This window comes from Dreissena polymorpha, chromosome 1, assembly GCF_020536995.1.
Source record: "Dreissena polymorpha isolate Duluth1 chromosome 1, UMN_Dpol_1.0, whole genome shotgun sequence".
Taxonomy (NCBI): domain Eukaryota; kingdom Metazoa; phylum Mollusca; class Bivalvia; order Myida; family Dreissenidae; genus Dreissena; species Dreissena polymorpha.
In genome coordinates, this window is record NC_068355.1 from 11,573,317 (window position 1) to 11,593,606 (window position 20,290).

Genomic DNA, 20,290 nt, shown 5'->3' on the forward strand with positions numbered 1-20,290 from the left:
CTAAATTTTCGGACACCAAAAAAAATTATTATTTTTAAGTGTCCAAAAACTTAGATGTAATTATGGTATATCTAAATTATTTTCTTGTATTCGAAATAGTACCAGTTTAAGGCTATGTTTGAATCTTTATGAATTCTTAGTTGTGTACTGTTATTATTCATGTTTATCTTACACTTATCATTAATCTTATCATTGTTTTCATAATGACATTGCATTTTGGCGGTAAATGAAAGAATAATTATTATTGCCCTGTATTTTTAAAAATAATTTTGTTATTATCATTATTGTTATCTTTTTTTAATTATTATTTTTATTAATCTTTATTATTATATTACAACTTGTGTTCATATTGGTATTTAAGCGCTTTTCACCACCCAGCATGTTTTTCATGGCCATGGCCGGTACTGTAATGTTATATCTTGTTTTGTGGAGGTAGAACTAACAATTACAATAACAAAAAGAAACAAGACATGTGTTTGTCAGAAACACAATACCCCTTCTGCGCCGCTTTGAAATAAAATTTCTATTTATCAATTGGCAGGTATAGATATCATTTCCCTTTAAAGCTTATTACTTCCCTTGGATTTTATCCAATCCAACCGGGTGGGGGGGGGGGGGTCTGTAGACAGTCAAAAATGACCAAGTCAGACATCACTGACAACCAAGGCCTGTGTTTTTTTTAAAGAGATCATAGCCAGAGTTCATCATGTATCTATGGACATAAGTCCACAGGTATATAAATTAATGAACCCTACCATACACAAATTAGTACAGGAAGGAAATGATAATTATATCATTTAAAAAAAACTTTGACAAATCAATCATTTGAGTCATAAATAATCAAAATAAAAAATCTGTACAGTAACTGTGGAAAGAACTTAAATTCCTGGTAAGGAAATATATATAATCTGAGATTTATAATTATATAAATTACTTCCCTTGAAAATAATTGTCTCTAACAAATCGCTATTTTTAGTAGCAAATAATTAAAAGCCACGACCGTGACTGTTACAGATTCACCACTCAAAATGTGCAGCTCCATGAGATACACATGCATGCCAAATATCAAGTTGCTATGTTCAATATTGAATAATTATCTCCCTTTAAAGCTTATTACTTCCCTTGGATTTGTATCTTTGACATCAGACCTTGAAGGATGACCTTGACCTTTTACCACGATGTGTTTGTCAGAAACTCAATGCCGCCTACTACACGGCTTTGATTTATTTAACAAAAATATATAATTTGGCAGGTCAGATAATTATGTCCATTTAAAGCTTATTACTTCCCTTGGATTTGTTTTTTCGACCCCATGACCTAGTTTTTGACCCGGCATGACCCATATTTGACTTGACCTAGATATTGTCTAGATTCAACTTCTGACCAAGTTTCGTAAAGATCGGATGAAAACTATTTGAATTAGAGAGCGGACACGAAATGTGTGACAGACTGACAGACAGACAGACGAACAGTGCGAAAACTATATACAGTGTACCCCCATTTCTTCGAAAGGGGCATACAAAATCTTCAAGTCCTTTTGATTTAAAATAATATTTTTAGTGTTTATTTTCTTTAATTTGGGCTGGTAATGTGACACATTCTAATAAGAGAAACTTAGCTAACAGAACAAGTAACCAGGTTTGTAATATTCCAAACCAATTAAACAAATCTTAATGATGGTACAGTCAAGTTACCATTACCGGATTATTACCCATAGTGGATGTTGATGTTCAAGACGTATCACGATAAAAAGTTGACATTTTTAGATGATATTTTGCACACAGCATCTTCAAGCATGTTCATTAAAATTAAAATGAATTGATTGAGTCGTAATCAGAGCTAATCTTTGTCAAACATTACGGTATGTTGAGCTGACATGTATATATGACTTTGTTGACTTCTGTCTCTTTTCAAAATTGAGTTTGAACATTTTTCGCCGCCACACGCTATAACTCTGTTGTAAGAAGTGTACGCTTTAATTTAAAGTCCATTAAGTAGTATTTAAGTCTTTAAAAGTCCATTTCAGTTTTGATTTGTATTTTAGATTTTGCAACACCTTAAATGAAATGAAAAATTAGGGCAATAACAGATCAAGCGTGATAACATGCGTATTGATAATTTTATATTATTAAAATATATGCAAGTCTTGTTTATTTTTACAATAAATGATCTCAATATTAATGTTTTATTTATGTTCCATGTTCAATATCGATGATTAGATATGATTCAAACAATTTACATTTATAAGATGCCCATATCTGTTCCATCTATTTAGAATCTTCAACAGATAATTCACACAAGAACACCATGCGTAAAGTGTAGAGACAAGATCACATTAAAGACAACAATTAATAACAAAACAAGAGCACTGCATAACGGGTGCCACGCTCGGCTTCGAAAGCTTGTCAGATTTTTATATATTTTTTTTAGAGGTCACAGTGACCTTGACCTTTGACCTAGTGACCCAAAATGGGTGTGGCGTGTAGAACTCATCAAGATGCATCTACATATGAAGTTTCAAAGTTGTAGGTGGAAGCACTTTGATTTTAGAGCCTACGTTAAAGTCTGATATTAGAGGTCATAGTGACCTTGACCTTTGACCTAGTGACCCAAAAATGGGTGTGGCGAGTAGAACTCATCAAGGTGCATCTACATATGAAGTTTCAAAGTTGTAGGTGGAAGCACTTTGATTTTAGAGCCAATGTTAAGGTTTTAGCACGACGCCTATGGCGGACGAGCTGGCTATGACAATAGCTCGGGTTTTCTCCGAAAACAGCCTCGCTAATAACATGGCATCTCGCAGTTCAAATTGGACTAAAGAGGAAACTGAAATTCTAGTCGACGGCTATGTGGAAAACAGAGAGGTGTTTTTCAAAAAGTTTTCGTGCAAAATTACAAATGAAGAGAAAGAAAAAAAGTTTGGTGCCATTTTAGAATCGTAAGTATTATTTTATGCGAGTTTGTTCAGTTGACAGCTTTCAACTGGCCACTCAATGATTTTGTATTCAAAGTTTGTTATTTGTTCAGAGGATATGTGTGCAGCTTGGGTTGCATCGGGTACCGTAAATAGCAACTGATTGTACTTTTAACTAGTTTTTGATAATAAATGTTACCTTTTAAGTAATTAAAAAACTAGATCTAGAGTTTGTTACTTATTGAAGGAATTATTTTGAATTGGATCCAATTTTGTTTTTAAGTTTGTACCGGTAGTTAATATTTAATGAGCTATGTTTTAAAAACTGTAAATTTAACTCAGTTGATCAGAATAACTTGTCTGGGTAAAACATTGATATATGAGCTGTCATGAGTTATTGTTTTTCTCATCTAGTATTAATGCTGTGGGAGGCAATGGGAGGTCTATTGAAGACCTCAAGAGTAAATGGAAACAACTGAAGGTAAATTAAAGTAGTTTTTTTAAGTAGTAATATTGAAGTTCAATAAAACATCATGAGGATGAAACATCCCTCCCCAATGTGTACTGCTTTATTTCTGGGGTACCATCATGTACTGCTTTATTTCTGGGGTACCACCAGGGTCTGTGCTTGGTCCGTTACTTTTTCTTCTCTATATAAATGACTTACCTCAATCTATTACTTCTCAAGTTTGCTTATTTGCAGATGACACTGCCGTATACCTAACAATCAACAATAGGCATGACTGCCATACTCTACAAGAAGATCTAGATAAACTAATGAAATGGGAACATCTTTGGGACATCAAGTTTAACCCATGTAAATGCCAAGTTTTAAACATAACCAGAAATAATTAAAAATTCTCTTTTAATAACATTACAGACTTCACGGTCAAATATAGAAACTGTTGACAATGCAAAATACTTAGGTGTAAGCATTTCAAAAGACCTTTCCTGGAACACCCATATAAATAGTATCACAACGCTAATAAATCTCTTGGTTTTCTCCGCAGGAACATACAGACAAGAAATTCCAACATTCGCCAGCTTTCATACGAGACCATAGTTAGACCACAGGTTGAATATGCTTCTTTCGTATGGAGTCTTCACACATTACAAAATATACAAAAAATTGAAAATGTACAGCGTCAAGCAGTCAGCTGGGTCAAGCATAACTATTCCCTGTACGACATTTTCACCTCCATGCAATAGGAACTTGGTTGGCAGACCCTACAAGACAGACGATATGACACTTAATTATTTATTTTTTTCAAAATTGTTCAAGGTTTAGTTGCTGTGCCCCTACCATCACATATCGAGCGACCCACCGGATTCACTCGTCACATGCACCCCCGCTCCTACAGATCCATACCACTGCAAATTATTATAAGTTTTCATTTTTCCCAAGTGCTTTTGTGATGAGGAACAACCTCCCTGCCACTACAGTTTTACATCCTGATCTTGAAGGGTTTAAGCAGTCCCTGCTTTCCCCTTCTGCCCCTTGAACTCCAGGAGACATGTTTTTATCAGTTTCTAACCTTAAATCACTTCACCTTTTAATAAATCTAACATACTTTTATCTTTCACACTTTTTCATTTTAAACACTTTTATCTGCACTGACTGCGCACCTGTCAAGAATACCCGCAAGGGGAGTTAGACAGTATAGATAGATAGATAGATCCGTTAATGCATGAACTTTTGGCGAAAAAAGGTATCACAAATACATTTTGCCTGCAATTAAAAATAAGACTTTGTGCTGAATCAGTAAGCAAGTGTAATATTTAATAACACTGGTGTAAATAGCATGAACCAATGATTTTTTCAAACATAAATAACTGATGTAAAATGCCTGCAGGAATAATATTTAAGGTTTAAGAAGGCATTTTCTGTTTGTTTTAAAGGATTTCTTTTTTATGAATTTTTTGGCAACAAGGGGTAACGCATTTAAAAAAAATGTTATTAATTTTCTGACAAAAAACTGGTACCATGAGTAGCATGAAACAATAATTTTTTTAAACATATGTAATTGATGAAAAATGATTGCAAAAATAACATCTAGGGTCTAATAAAGCGTTTTTTATTTTATTTTAAGGTTACTCTGAAAATTCTATTTTTCATGATTTTTTTTTGCAACACGGGGTTATGAAATTTTAAAAATGTTATTGGATTTTTAGACCAAAACTGGTACTATGATAATACTATGATGCACTTCGCCAAAACATTTATAGTTATATTGTTTATTCTTGAAAATGTATTTCCCCTTTTCATTAAAAATAACACTTTTGATCAGAAAATTCATATATAATAATGATGTTTACTTTAATTTTCAAGAAGCATAATGCCTCTTTTTATTTGTATTCAGCCACAAGTTCTTGTCAGCCACTTAAGGGTTATATTTTGTCTTTCTTTTACTAAATGCAATATTAATTCTACACTTTGAGACATTTCATAAAATATTTTATGTCTTTACAACACCCAAAGGCTAATAAATTCAGATATCAAGTACTTCCATACTAACAGGACCATTCTAGGCGGGCAACCTAGCAACCTTGATTTGTTCATATCTTTCTATCAATCTGTTATATGTGCTATGAATCATTTGTTCGGAGAACATTTCATGTTTGTTATAACTTTTAAATAATTCAATGTTCAAAGTAATATTGTTATTGACCGATAAACCAACATACTGATTATAGGGAATATTTTATTAATTATTTGCATTTTATCTTACATGAGAAATATTTGCCTAAATGTTTTTCAAACTATAGAAAAATCTATATACAATTAATAATTGTCAACGTTTATCAAAATAAAATAAAATTATGAAATGGAAGTTTAAAGATAAAAATAAATAATGCAAGTTTAATCAGATATTCGCAATAATTTCCAATATAATTGAGTGTCTGAGCAATGTAGATGAATGAATATATCGGATGAAACGAACACTTGACTACACTTGAATTATGTTTTAGTTTTCAATATTTTATGCACTTAAGTTTAGCCTTAATGCGTATTTATAAGCATTTATAGACAGTGTCCCTCCCCTAAAGCAAGGATTTATAACTTGTTATTCATTTGTGTAATGGTATACAATAATTTTGTGGTAGAATATTTGAGAAAAACGTTAGAAACAAAACTTGTAAGTGATGAAATTTTCCATATGGTTATGGAAATTAACAATCGTCGGTTTCCGAAAAACAATACGTCGCGGTTTCCAAAAATATGATGGTTGTGCCCAAAGATTTTGGTGTTAATGAACATTACTGGTTTATATTTTAATAATTTTGATTCTCATTTGATTAATAGGTGATTTCAAGGCTGATAAACTTGAAATATGCAAGCTAGTCTTTCGTTTTGCATATGTCTGTCGATACATCTGTACGATCGGCAATTTCTGTAACCACTAGTTAAATTGTAGCAGACACAAGTTTAAATAAAAATTCTTATGTTTTACACTAATATTCTACCTCTTTCTTGCTAAAAACAAATACATGAATGATTTAAAAGTAATATTGCATCGTTTTCAGCCAGGAACACTGTCTATGACCGCGAAAAAAAACATAACAAACTTTTTGATTTACGATATTTACTTTCTAAATAGCTTGCATGCGGCATGGCATTGCATGTTCTGCAAGATAAATATCTCGACTTTATTTATTGGATGATTTCGGACTGTTTCATCCAATCAGAAAATAGCTTTTAAACGTAATTTAGACCCATGTTTAGCAAGATAATTAGCATACATGCCATACGTCCTGGATCGTCCGGGACAGTCCCGGAAATGCATACCCTGTCCCGCAGTCCCGGAAATTTGTCAAATGTCCCGGATTTCAGTAAAACCTGTATGTTCCTTATCTTAGCATGCATATCTGTACGCTCAGCGCATACAATGTAAGTTGTAACAGTTTGACGTCATAGCTTACACCGCGCGCGCCACCCATTACAACGTCTGAATTCATCACCCGTGTTACACGCAGTCCACGTTTTAAGTGTATACAGTGACTGAAAATTAAATCAGCACTGAACTATCTCATGTTTATATACATGTGCTCTTTTCAAACACGCAAAACACGTGGCTTGTATCTAGTAACGGATGTAGAAATGTTTAATTTGTCAATTGTTTAAAGGGATCTTTTCACGCTTTGGTAAATTGACAAAATTGAAAAAAGTTGTTTCAGATTCGTAAGTTTTCGTTTTAGTTATGATATTTGTGAGGAAACAGTAATACTGAACATTAACTATGCTCTAATATAGCCATTATATGCATCTTTTGACGATTTTAAAACCTGAAAATTATAAAGCGTTGCAACGCGAAACGATTGAATAATTTGGAGAGTTCTGTTTTTGTCGTTAAATTTTGTGAAACTACGAAGATTGCATATATAACGTATAAAATACGTCAAGAATGTGTACTCGGCGGAATAGCTCAGTAGGCTAAAGCGTTTTTACTTCAGGACTCTGGCAGGACTCCAGGGGTCACTGGTTCGAAACCTGCTCCGGGCAATGTTATTTTCCTTTTTTATTTTTTTTCTTGATTTTTTACTGGAGCTTTTACGATCCAATGTTTACATTTATCAATATAAAGCATTTAATGAATAAGTTAAAAAAATGCCAAAATCTGTGAAAAGGCCCCTTTAAGCAATTTACGATGTTAATTTTAATTTATTCTTCTTGTTTAAATAACGTTTTTTTGTGCATTGATCTTAAATGGATGTTAAATTTGTTTATTCCAGGTAAGTTACATAAGTAATTTAACTAATTGGATAAATGCGAAAAAATGCCTACCAAAAATACATGTATGACTTCATATATCGCTATTTGTATACATGTCCCTGAAAATCAGCAAATGTCCCGGAAAATTTAGCACAATGTCCCGGAATCGGTCTGAAAATTTATGGCATGTATGTTATTAGGTACCACTTTTTATACACTGCCAAATTGTGACATAATGAGTTGCCTCCCTTGTTGGTTCATGCTAGTGTAAAAGAAGACTGAAAACAGTTATTGCTTTTCACCAGAACAACTTTATTATGCTACTGATCCGGTAATGGTATACCTGGATACCTGGACTGTTGGGCCGTAATTTAGCTATGCTGTAGTGGCCCCTCTGATAAATGGTCTCTTCTTTATAATCTCACTCTGATAATTACTATTTTGTTAAAACTTCTCTAGAGTGCGCTTAGTAAAATTAATTGTTAATTTTTCTTAAATTACAGACGGGTTAAACTTCTTAATGTTCCATTTTTCAGAATTTAGCAACGATTTAAATTGATTAACACTTGTGGCAGCTATTGTTGATTCTTCCAAACTGTTCCAATAATGAATTGATCTTTGACTAAAGGTGTTGAGTCTTACATTACTTTTGGAATTCTTGCCTCTTAGTTTCAAATGATGACCACGAAGATTATCCTCAGCCAGATCGAACAATTTTTCCCAGTTTAAATCATCTAGCTTATGTAAGGATTTGAAAATTTGGATCATATCCGCCCTGTCCCTTCTGTACTCAATTGTGACAAGTCCCAACTTTCGAAGTCTCTGGTCATATGGTAGATGTGCCACCAATGGCACTAGTTTAGGGGCTCTTTTTTGAACATCTTCAATTAACTTAATATGTTTTTTTAGGTGAGGGGACCAAACACATGATCCGTATTCCAAGGTTGGCCTGATTAAAGCCTTATAAAGAGGCAGAAACATTTCTTCATCAAGACACTCAAAGGATCTATGTACTAAGCCAAGAGTTCGCTGTGCTTTATTCGTAATGTTTGTAATGTGTTGGTTAAAACTTAGCCGCTCGTCAAAAGTCACACCTAAATCTTTCTCATTTGTGACTGCTTCAATGGCTGTATAATTTCCGTCCAGGTCTCTCATGGAATAGCGAAAGTCACTATTTGAACTTCCAAGGTGAAGAACTTTGCATTTCTTTGCATTAAATGTTAATTTCCATTTATCACTCCAGTCACTTAAGTTGTCTAGGTCAGATTGAAGATTATAACACTCCTCATTTGTTGTTACTGGTGAAAAAAGCTTTGTTTCATCAGCAAAAATCTTAACAATTCCTGATACTATGTCAGGTAAGTCATTGATAAAACACAGAAAAAGTATCGGTCCAATTACACTGCTCTGAGGGACTCCGCTAACTACATCTGTCCATGATGATAAAGTAGATCCTATACGAACACACTGCGTTCTTCTAGACAAGAAATCCCTAATCCAATTCAGGACTATTCCTCGAATACCCAACTTGTGTAATTTATGAATCAAATGCCCGTGTGAAACGCGATCAAAGGCTTTGGCAAAGTCCAGGTAAATGACGTCTATTGGTACACCTTTGTCTAAGGATTCTGTCCAATTATCAAGAATCTCTAATAACTGAATAGAGCATGACCTTCCTGATCTGAACCCGTATTGTGCGTCAGAAAATATCTTGTTGTCATTCATATGCTTAACGAGTTTATCCCCAGGTTTTTTTTTGGCCCGATTTTATAGCCGAAATTCGGCTATGATCCCAATCCCAAAAAGTATACATTTTTCCCAAAATGGGGCAACAAATTCCCAATTTCAAAAAAAAAAAAAAAAAAAAATTTTTTTTTTTTTTTTTAGAAATTAGTGTCTAATGTGTATTTTATCTCAATTTTAATTCAATTACATCTAACAAAGTATTATATGATTTTGTTCTTTTAATTTGAATGATTATAAAGAGTTATGTAAAATTTAGTATTTCCCTAATCAGTGGACTTTTTTGGTGGAAAAAAAAGGCTAATGAATTTATTTTCCCAATTTCATGAAAATGCAGATAAAATTCCCAATTCCAAAGCCATGGGCTATCTTCCCAAAAAGTGGGGAAAAAAACCTGATCCTGGACAAGAAGTTCACATAATTTACACACCACAGAAGTTAGGCTAACTGGGCAGTAGTTTGCTGGCTCTTTCTTACTTCCATTTTTAAAAATGGGAGAAACAATGGCTTTCCTCCAATCCTCGGGAATAACTCCTTCACTCAACGTCTGATTAAATAAAATTAATAGTGGTTTTACTAGTTCCTTCTTAGTTTCGTAGAGAACCCGAGGGTGAATATAGTCCGGACCAGGTGATTTCTCTGGGTTAAGTGAATTCAAGGCTTTTAACACATCCTCCTCAGACAACAAAATATTCTCTAGTAAATTCCGATTTTCATGTTGAACAACATCAATATGGTCATTTCCTGCATTGTCTGGTCCAACAAAGACACTGCTGAAGAAGCAATTTAATGTTTCTGCCTTATCAAAATCTGTCTTAGCTTCAGTATTATCCTCCCTTACCAACATGCCTATGGAATCCTTTGTTTTTCTCTTTGAATTAACATATCGCCAAAAGGATTTGCAGCTCTTATTTACTTCATTTGCAATTTTTTTCTCATAACTTCTTTTGGAACGTTTCACAATATTAGCACATTCTTGTCTACACTCAGCATATTTCAAGTAACTATCATGTAAACGTGAAAACATATATTTTTTCCAGGAGCTCCTTTTCTTGTTAATAGCTAATCTTGCAGTTCTATCCAACCACAATGGTGAATTCACTTGTTTTGAGTTTGACTTTTTCTCAGGAATAAACTTTGATGAGAGTTCCAGCAAGGTTGACTTAAAAACAGCCCACATATTGTTAATATTCTTCTCATTAAATAAACAATCCCAATCTAACAAACCTAATTCTGTTTTCATGCCCTCGTAATCCCCTTTAAAATACTGGCGTCTGACTGGTTCCTCACGTAGTTCAGCAACATATAATTTCAAATTACAGCTAACAATAGAATGATCACTTTCATACATGCCATACGTCCCGATCTCGGCGGGACAGTCCCGCTTTTGGACCCTTTGTCCCGCCGTCCCGCCGTGAGACGATTTGTCCCGACATTCGTAAAAAACGATGTAAGGTCTATAGGTTCCCAATAAAATTCGCTATTCAAGCTCTGTTTCGCTAACACTTACCACCGCTAATCCCTTTATTGCCCCCAATTAACAATCCGATTCTACTTATCGTGTGTACCAGTGTTGTTTATGACACCTTATCAGCGATTTATCGGCTAATTATTGATTTCATCAGGCATTCACACCATGGTGGTCTTTAAAATAGTGGTCGCTTATTGCTATCGATTATAATGAAATAAATGTTGAAAATGTGTTTATTTTTGTATATGTTTGAAACGGTTTACAAAACAATTGTTTCGTAAAATTAACTCTACGTCATTAATGAGTCTTTAATATTCAATATTTAGTTCCAATATAGCGGGATAATCCGAATGTGCAATATACCAAAATCGCAACAAACAGTCCAATAAGTGATACCCATCCTGTCTAGTGTAATTGGGTGTAATTGTAATAAAAACAACGAGGTGCTATGCATGACAGTTTGACCCTACTTTAATTAAGCTAAAATCAACGAGGTGCTATGCATGACAGTTTGACCCTACTCCAATTAAGCCGCGACAATTGACAAGTAACAAACTGCGCATGGATACATGCTTAAAAAAACATCGCAACAAACAGTAAAAGTGGTTCGGTAGATAGTGTACTTTAACCCGTACTTTCAGTCAACTGGATAACCTCCCCTGCGTTAATGTTTGCCACTGAAATTAATATAATGAGTATTGTTGTCGTAATGTTCTAGATTTTATACTCTTAAAACGATGAATTTTATTTCGTTGTTTGCTATTGTCTTATTTAATAAAACTGTTATTGTTATGTTTTAGATTTCATGTCATATCAGATGTTTTATGTCTTGAATAAAAGTATCAAGAGTTTTTGTTAGTACTATTTACTGACAATAGTAAAGGTGGAATGATAGATCGTTTTAGGTGTCCTGCTTTTTGGTCAAATGTCCCGACAATTTTTTATGGAATGTCCCGCTTTGGACCTCAAAAATTATGGCATGTATGATCACTTTTCCCCAATGGCGGGTTTATTTTAATTGAATCTTCATCTACCATAGCTTCCTCATTAGTGAAAAGTAAATCAAGGCAACTTGGCAATTGTCCATCCCTAAAGCGTGTACTTCATTTCACATGTTGAAACAGAAAATTATCCAAAAAACAGTCAAAGAATTTGTGTCCATCTGAACCAATAGCATAATCACATGTTGGTATTGACCAGTCTATATCCATGTAATTAAAATCGTAATCTTGACTGTATCTTTACAAACTCTGACAGCAAATCAAACCCAATATGCAGGACCCACACAAATATGTACTCTAAAAAGTTTGCATGATGGAGGGTTAAAAGTACTAACGTATGACCCCGAAAACCATGCTGCAGGTATTCTACAGGTATAAGTTATAACTATAAGATAACTAGTCGAGAGTGAACATTACTGGAAGAGAAATGATATTTAATGATCTTTGAAAACGATGACGTATAAGTTATAATTACATATTATATACAATGGTTTATTACCTGCACTAATTCAACGTATTGTTAATGGCAAATAACACTTTAACCGTCATTACTGATATAAGTTTCCTCACTTTCCTATTTTCAATCTGGTCCGCCATGTTTTGATCATGTGATTTCAGTTAATGTTCAGTCAAGACGGTTTATAGTTATTAGTCCATCTGGTACCGGGTTTAATTGAACGACTATGCATGATAACTAGAAGCACTCAACTCACAACAAATTCAATGTCGGGCCTTTTTATTTTAACTTTAGTGTTAGTTAAATTTATTAAGAAAGACAGACAGACATACGGACGGACGGACATTTTATTCAAGACTTGTACATGGTATATCGTCGTAACATATACATTTATAAAGAACATGTTAACATAATAAGACTTCTCATTTACGTATTTTGTGGATTAAAAAAAATCAACAGTTAGGGATAAGGTTAACATAAATATCGATACCATTTCTGTAGTGGAGATGAGCAAATATTGAGTATACATTTGAATTTGCAACATTTGTATTCATACATAAATAGACCAACAAACATTATTAGATATTATTATTAAATATATCAAGAGCATCTAAAATTTAAGACCGCATAGTTAGTGATTCTTTTCTAAAAATGTGATAGTTTGGTACGTTCTTGCTCTGTTAGTTGATTTAAGTAATTCTAGATATGTAAATACTGGTGGTCTTATATTGTACTTAAGTTTGATAAAAAAAAATATTGTTTCGTATCTTGTGCAATGATATTCATCTTCAAAATCGTTTGTGTTACAAATTAAACAGTGTCGTTCCTGTGTCGATGTATTATTTCTTGCATACATACCTGACTGGATACGTAATGGATGAGCCGACATTCGCAATTTACAAAAATAGTTCTAAGACTTTTGGAGAGAACACCAAACTGTCATTCACACTCCAGCATTTGTTTAAATCCCTATAGATTTTTTAGGGTTTTTAACCATTCTTGTTGGTGTCAATAACTCGTTGTTTTAATATATCTGTAAATGTTTTAGGGTTAATACTGTTAACGTAGTTGAACACATCCGCAAAAGCATAATTTTTCACTATAAAATTTCAGCTTAAAAGTATATACGCAGTTCCGGTTACCTTTAGAATAGTTTTCAGATGATTGTTCGTAAACCTTTTTTGAAATTATATTATCTGTAGATGAAAGCTGAAACCAATAACTTACTATGCGGATGTACATATTGACATATAGCTAGTGTCTACATAGTTCACCATAAACTGTGACATAATTAGTATTATGCTAGATTTTTGACAAAATTTTAAGTGTACTCTTTCGATTTATTTCGATTTATTTCGCTTTTCAATGTCCCCATGTTTCTAATGAATAATTAACGTAGATCAAACAAAGGCGTCGAATAATTGACAATACAATCTAGGATTTAAATAAAAACAATTACACTTACTTAGTAAAACATGACATTAAAGGCCGTACCCTCTAAATGCGCTTGATTCATATTAAAATTACTAGTTAAGCTGCATTGTTTAACATAGTCCTTTGGTAATTAAAAGCATGAACTGCTTCAATTCGGTGCCCATTGTAATGAAAATGTTCAGATTCTAAAAGACATCCACGTGTCCGAAGAAAAAAAACTACATAATTTTCGTGTTTTTTTATGTTAACTTTTAAACCTCATGAATCACAATATTGAAAGCGCGTATATAAAATATACTGAACCTCAGTAGGTGTTTGCGTATAATTGCCATATCATCGGCAATATCAAAAGTTATTGTCATCTATTGGCATACCAGATTGAACATCTTATTTAAGTAACATTTTCACAATCTTCAACAAATAGGGGAGACAATAACGGGGACACTAACTCTCGATGACGTAAACCAACGGCATAATTACAATTGACCAGTCGCCAAATTACCGATCGCTCCGCCCACATAGTCACGTGGTCTAGTGATTAGAAAATTCCGACAAGCAGATCGCAATTATAGCGGATTACGTGAGGGAAATTCTATATTTGTAATGATGTATTATGCTCTTTTCTATAAAATAAATTATCAAAGCCGCACACTAACCTAAACTGCTCTGTAAAACGTTAATACAACAATAAAAACTTGAGAGAGAAATGGCGTAATCAAAATAAATGAGTTAACGGCAGACTGACTATCAGAAACGTTTCTTATACATATTATATAGGGAGGTGATGAAAAATCTGTTGTAAAAATGAGCATTTATTTCATATTGATTTTGAACTTGTATTCAACCGTCTGACTGTGAACCCGGTGGCTATTCATATATAATTTTGAAAATATTTTTTTTAATGCAAATGACATATCCATATCATGATGGGTTTTTTGTTTATTAAAAATGTTTAGATCTTTGTTTTATTGTGTTATTTTTAAAAAGACACCGATTTTTTTTATTTGGATATAAATTAAATTTTGATTGCAATCATAATTTAATACAGGTCTAATTTCGTGGTTTCATTAACAGATAGTCTAATATGCATTTTATTTCATTTATGTTTAATGCGAACCTGTTACATTTCACTATCAAAAAATGAAATGTTTGTATTACGGTGCTGTTCACGAAAATTCGAATTGAATACATTTAGCATATTATGCATTTGCTTATTTATAACAAGATGGCCCTTATATGTTAATTGCAATTTTCACATTTCTCCCCGTATCAATATATGTTGTATTAGAAATGTTGTTGTTGTATTATAAGCCGTACATTTTACACATGAAGTCGCTTTAAGCTGGCTTAGCCGCGTTGAAATCACCTTTTTGTTGTTTTTACTTTAGTTAAAACAATATTTAAGTTAACAATTTACAATGATTTCCCTTGTTTATGATCCACAGCAAATAAATATATAATTGGAAATCATTTAAGTAATTAAATAGTTTTCTTTAAATGTGTACAGTACCTAACAATGCCTTAATGTTCCTTCATTCTGAGATCCACGCAACATACTGTTATTTATTAATCATCGACAATTACGCTGAGATTAATAAGCACGTGTGGCAATTATTATGTTGTCCAAACTGCTTAATAATATTGTGCATAAAACGGTATAACACGTTTTATAGAACACACACCTGGTGTGGTTAAACTATTTATTGTGTTTGTTTTCTCATTACTCGTTCATATGTTCAAAAAATAAAGATAAAATAATAACCTTTTATAAAGTATGTATAGCACCTACAATTTTGAATAATGATCGAACAGTAATGATCATGCATTTGATATAAAATCTGTGTAAACTCTTAAAAATTACGACCATTCCATATGTACAACACGCTTTGTTTGTCGGACAAAATGGCGGCCAGATAAGCGTTGCTGAGGGGTGTGTGAAAAAACGATATCTGATTGGCTGATCGACAAAATGTGGGCGGAGTTGGCGACTGGTCAATTATCAAAAGTATCAAGAATAGTTAGAGCATGGAAAAGCTCATGATTTTACAAAACAATATATACCGGTATTCCTAACAATTCTTAAATTTTGTCCTATATTCCAGATTTATTTAATTTTAGCAAAATACCATTGCTATAAATTTAATCAAAACATTTCATATTATGAACAAATATAACATTAAGCCTGTTGTTTCCAAACAAATAATTCTGAACAAGTGACAAAAGCATAAATATTGCGTCAACTGTAGAGCGCCCTTTGCGATGTCCAAATTGGGCGTCAGAAATAATATTATTTTGTTCACATACATGTTCTATACGTTTATTAAAACTGTAGAAGCATTTTCGATAAACAACTAAGAAGAGTTATGACCCTGTAATTATTAACGTCAACAGTTGAACTTTACTTATGTAGTGGATTATAATGCCATTTGTTCACTTCTCCGGGAAAAGCCGAATCAATTATTGTGATAAATGTCTCACACATGTGACCTGATTAAATAACAACAGTTGGGAAAAATTACTCGTTTAACACGTTATCACATTGTTATCACATTCATAAAAATAAACAATAAACAATCGGATTACTATTACTTGTTAAACCCGCGTTATTCGTGCGGAGATTAAATGTTAGCGGCGCATGATTAGAGAATTCCGTGAAATTGTTAACGGTAAAATCTAAAATATCACTGAAATTTGTACGCGCAGTTAATAAATAGTCTACCGCGCTTTCACCATTATGTGTACAGCATGTTATATTCCCTAAATTGTAGTCGTTATGTAACCGTCCATTCACGATACGAATATTGGTTGCTTTGCATATGTCTAACAAGTAGTCGCCAAATCGATTCGTAACTGGGTCACAATTTGAACGCGGGATTAGGGTTTCAATATCTGGGTCGGAAACAAAATCAATATCGCTTATATACCTGTCATTTTCGATGTAATCTGCTTTGTGTCCCGTTCGCGAGTTTGTATCTCCCGTTAAAAACACTTTACCTTTAGTTTGATAAAAATTAATATCACACTCAATCGTTTCAAAAATATCATAGGTATACAAAGAATGAACAGGGGAATTTTCTGGTGCAATATATACAACACATAGATATACATCAAATTCAATATTAAAAAACAGCTTATCTAATTTTAGCCAAACAATGCAATCAATATCATTTTTTACTAATATGACACCTTTACGAATAGAATCTTTAATATAAATAATAATACCACCACTTGAGCGCTTCGCTCTACGGTGTTGCAATCGTCTATAAGAATGAATTGGTTTGCTGTAGCCTTTTAAATCTATTGTAGAATCTTTATTTGTCCAGGTTTCAGTTAAGCATATAATGTCATGATTGGAAAGAAAAGTTGTAAACTTACTATCAGAACATTTAAGTGCACTTAGTCCTTCCACATTCCACGTGACAATTTTAACGACATTCTCACGACCGTCCTATTCCACATACACTTGTTTGTTAATGTATAGTTTGTCAATTTTAAGGAACGCCTCCTTGCCCTCGGCTCGTGCCTTTTTCATAATTGGTATCAGCCTTCGACGAACATCCATTACCTCCTTTGGATATTGTTCGGATATTCCGAACGGGGTACCTTTAAGCTGCTTTGACTCCTTTCGGACTCTCTCCCTGTCCGGGTAATACGCGAACTTGGCGACAATGGGGCGCACTTTATTTGGCTGGTATTCATACGCTGTATTGCGTTTCAGCGATTGGATAGAAAATACAATTCCTTTGGTCTTCGGATTATAATTCTAAGGGTACACAGTATTTGGTATATTAAAATCATTGTTAAAGGGGCATTTTCACGTTTTGGTAAAATGTCAAAATTAAAAAAAAGTTGTTTCAGTTCCGCTTATCTTTTAAGTTATGATATTTGTGAGGAAACAGTAATGCTGAACATTTAGCATACTCTAAAATATCCTTTATTATATCTTTTGATGATTTAAAAACCTGAAAATTATAAAGCGTTGCAACGCAAAACGATTGAATAATTTGGAAAATTCTGTTTTTGTCGTTAATTGTTGTATTATATAAAGTGTTACATACATGCATCATTGAATGAGCACGGATGGTCGAGTGGTATTAGCGCTAGACTGTTCTTCCAGGACTCCAGGGGTCAGTGGTTCGAGCCCAGTTGAGGGTTACTTTTTAAAATTGTATTCTTGTTTTTACCGAGGCTTTTCGATCCAATGTTTATACATTTATCAATATAAAGCATTTAATGACAAACTTTAATACATGCTAAAATCTGTGAAAATGCCCTTTTAATATTGAACTTCTCTGCCTCTTCATGTTTGCAGTCAAATAAATGTTCCCCATAAATTCATAAAATAATCCCGAAATTAATATTCGAATCTCGAACGGTATATTTCCATAGTGTTTACCTTAACGTGATTTACAGTGCTTCCAAAAATCCTTTAGTTTACAGGTTACGGTGAAGTTTACGCATTTGCTCCTTAGAGCTAGCAATCTTTTTCTTCCTTGTTATTTTTTTCATAATGGGTTTTATATTCACATAAATTAATTCTGTTTAGTTTCGATTTTTCACTTTTAAAACTATTAAAGGCGTTTATATAAATATCTCTACCTGTTTGGCATTCCGTATCAAATCGTTCAGTATTAAAGCGCATACACTCACAAAAATACGTTCTGTTTGAAAAAAACAACAACAACAACATATTTTTGGAAAGCAATTGGTTTAATGTATTCTGTAAAATATTTGTACAGACACTAAGCATAGTGTCGACAGACCATCAGTACTATTAGATCTATAAACAATCGCAGTAAATTTTGTACAGATTTGCAATAACACCTGATCGAAATTAACTCATCGATTTTTTGCCTAATTTTGAATAGTACGTGCATCGTACAAATTTGGAAAAATAGTGCGAAAAACACTGAAATTGGGAATTTTGCGTTGTAAAATCTTCAGATTGGGAACAGAACATAAATTAATTACACATTAACTTTACAGTTTCTAGTGTTAAACAAAAATTATAATACAAAATACATGAATATAGTTAGTGGGTTTAGCAGAAATGTTATAAAATAGTAATGAAATTTACAGATAATGGAACACAAGTCGTTTTAAATCTCATGTTAACAGTGTATATTGATACATATGGATACTTTATAATACATAAATGTATTTATAATCATAAAGCTAAAACATTAATTGTAATTTGAAGGAGCATATAATAAAACAGTGCGAATCCATTCCACATATTATTTAAGAAGCAGCGGCACAAAAACGAACAATAGTTATAATTAGTGTATTTATATAATATATATAATCATAAACTCTATAATCAGTAAAATATAATAAATTTAATAATTTTAACTTCTAAAAATAAAACAAAAATTATAAGTTCGAAGGAGCACACACTGTACATTCGAATCACAATCACATAATCAGGTTTCGGCACAGTACCGGATTATACATATACTAACGTGAATGCAATATCTATATCAGTATATACTATAATCTAAACATGTTCAAATATTGCATATCAGATGATGTCATTATTTATTTAATGTAAATTTCAACTATAATTAAATACATTCAATAAATTATACATTATTAATGGCATATCGATTACGAGTCTTGAGTGCTTCTGAAATAATCTTTCCTAACTTAGGCATTAATTTGGGAATTATGGGTCTTTTTAATTGCGTAGTTTAAATTGCATAAATCAAATCAAATATTCATTTACATGCATTTTGGCTTGGAATGTTCGGTGTTTGTTCTCATTTTATATCTAAACTTGCAAATAAATAATGTTTCGAATAAAATTATCGAGCTTTCGCTTCCTTCTAGGTATTTTGCATACATCAATTTGAAATTTGTATGTTTTCCTTAATTGGGAAAGTTCCTTTTACGAGTACTTTATAAAGAAGGGAAAAAAAGCTGTATAATTGTTCGTTCTATTTCAATTTTGTTCCGGAAAAAGACGAATCTACAGAAGTAACATTGGTAAATTGTAAAGAAAACATGGTCATTCCATTCAGTAAAACTACCAAGCAAACAATCTATCACAGAATTACCGTTATGTGAAAGAAATGTGTATTTGTTCGAATCGCTTAGTCTACTGTTTACACTGCGAAAACCGGTTGCTTTACATAAATCCAATAATTTAGTCCCATGACCATTGTGCCGGACATCAACTGAGGCCCTACTTGAGGTGTTGTCCGGACTGTAATCAATATCATAGGTGCAAAAATTAATTGTATCATGGATAATAAAATTATTATTTTAATCTACTATCCAACTGTCAAAATCTCCAAAATATAGACTGCTCTTAAAGTACTGTACACATTAGAATCATGTTCTAATGCGTTTAAATGATCGACGTAAAGAGTATCATAAATTGGCGAATCTTGACCCCAAATGAATGCACCACATAAATAAATGTTTTGTTCATTATGAACGAAATCTCGATCAAGTTTAAGCCAGACCATTGTATCGTTACTACTCTGAATTACTTCAATACCACCTGTTAATTATTCATTCTTATATAATATTTAACCACCACTACTACGTTTAGCAT

General features: G+C 32.8%; 1 protein-coding gene and 1 long non-coding RNA gene across 5 annotated transcripts in view; both read right to left on the bottom strand.

The window, feature by feature from the left end:
- The window catches only part of LOC127871025 (uncharacterized), a 70,236-nt gene extending 57,773 nt beyond the window's left edge, over positions 1–12,463 (bottom strand). For 3 of the 4 annotated variants that reach the window (XM_052413656.1, XM_052413639.1, XM_052413660.1), the window contains exon 1: positions 12,340–12,463. The gene's annotated coding sequence lies outside the window, so the exon portion shown is untranslated. The remainder of the gene's footprint in view (positions 1–12,339) is intronic. The other variant, XM_052413648.1, reaches the window with a different exon arrangement.
- LOC127871108 (uncharacterized) overlaps positions 1–20,290 on the bottom strand; it is an 82,389-nt gene that overhangs the window by 57,773 nt on the left and 4,326 nt on the right. The window lies entirely within an intron of this gene.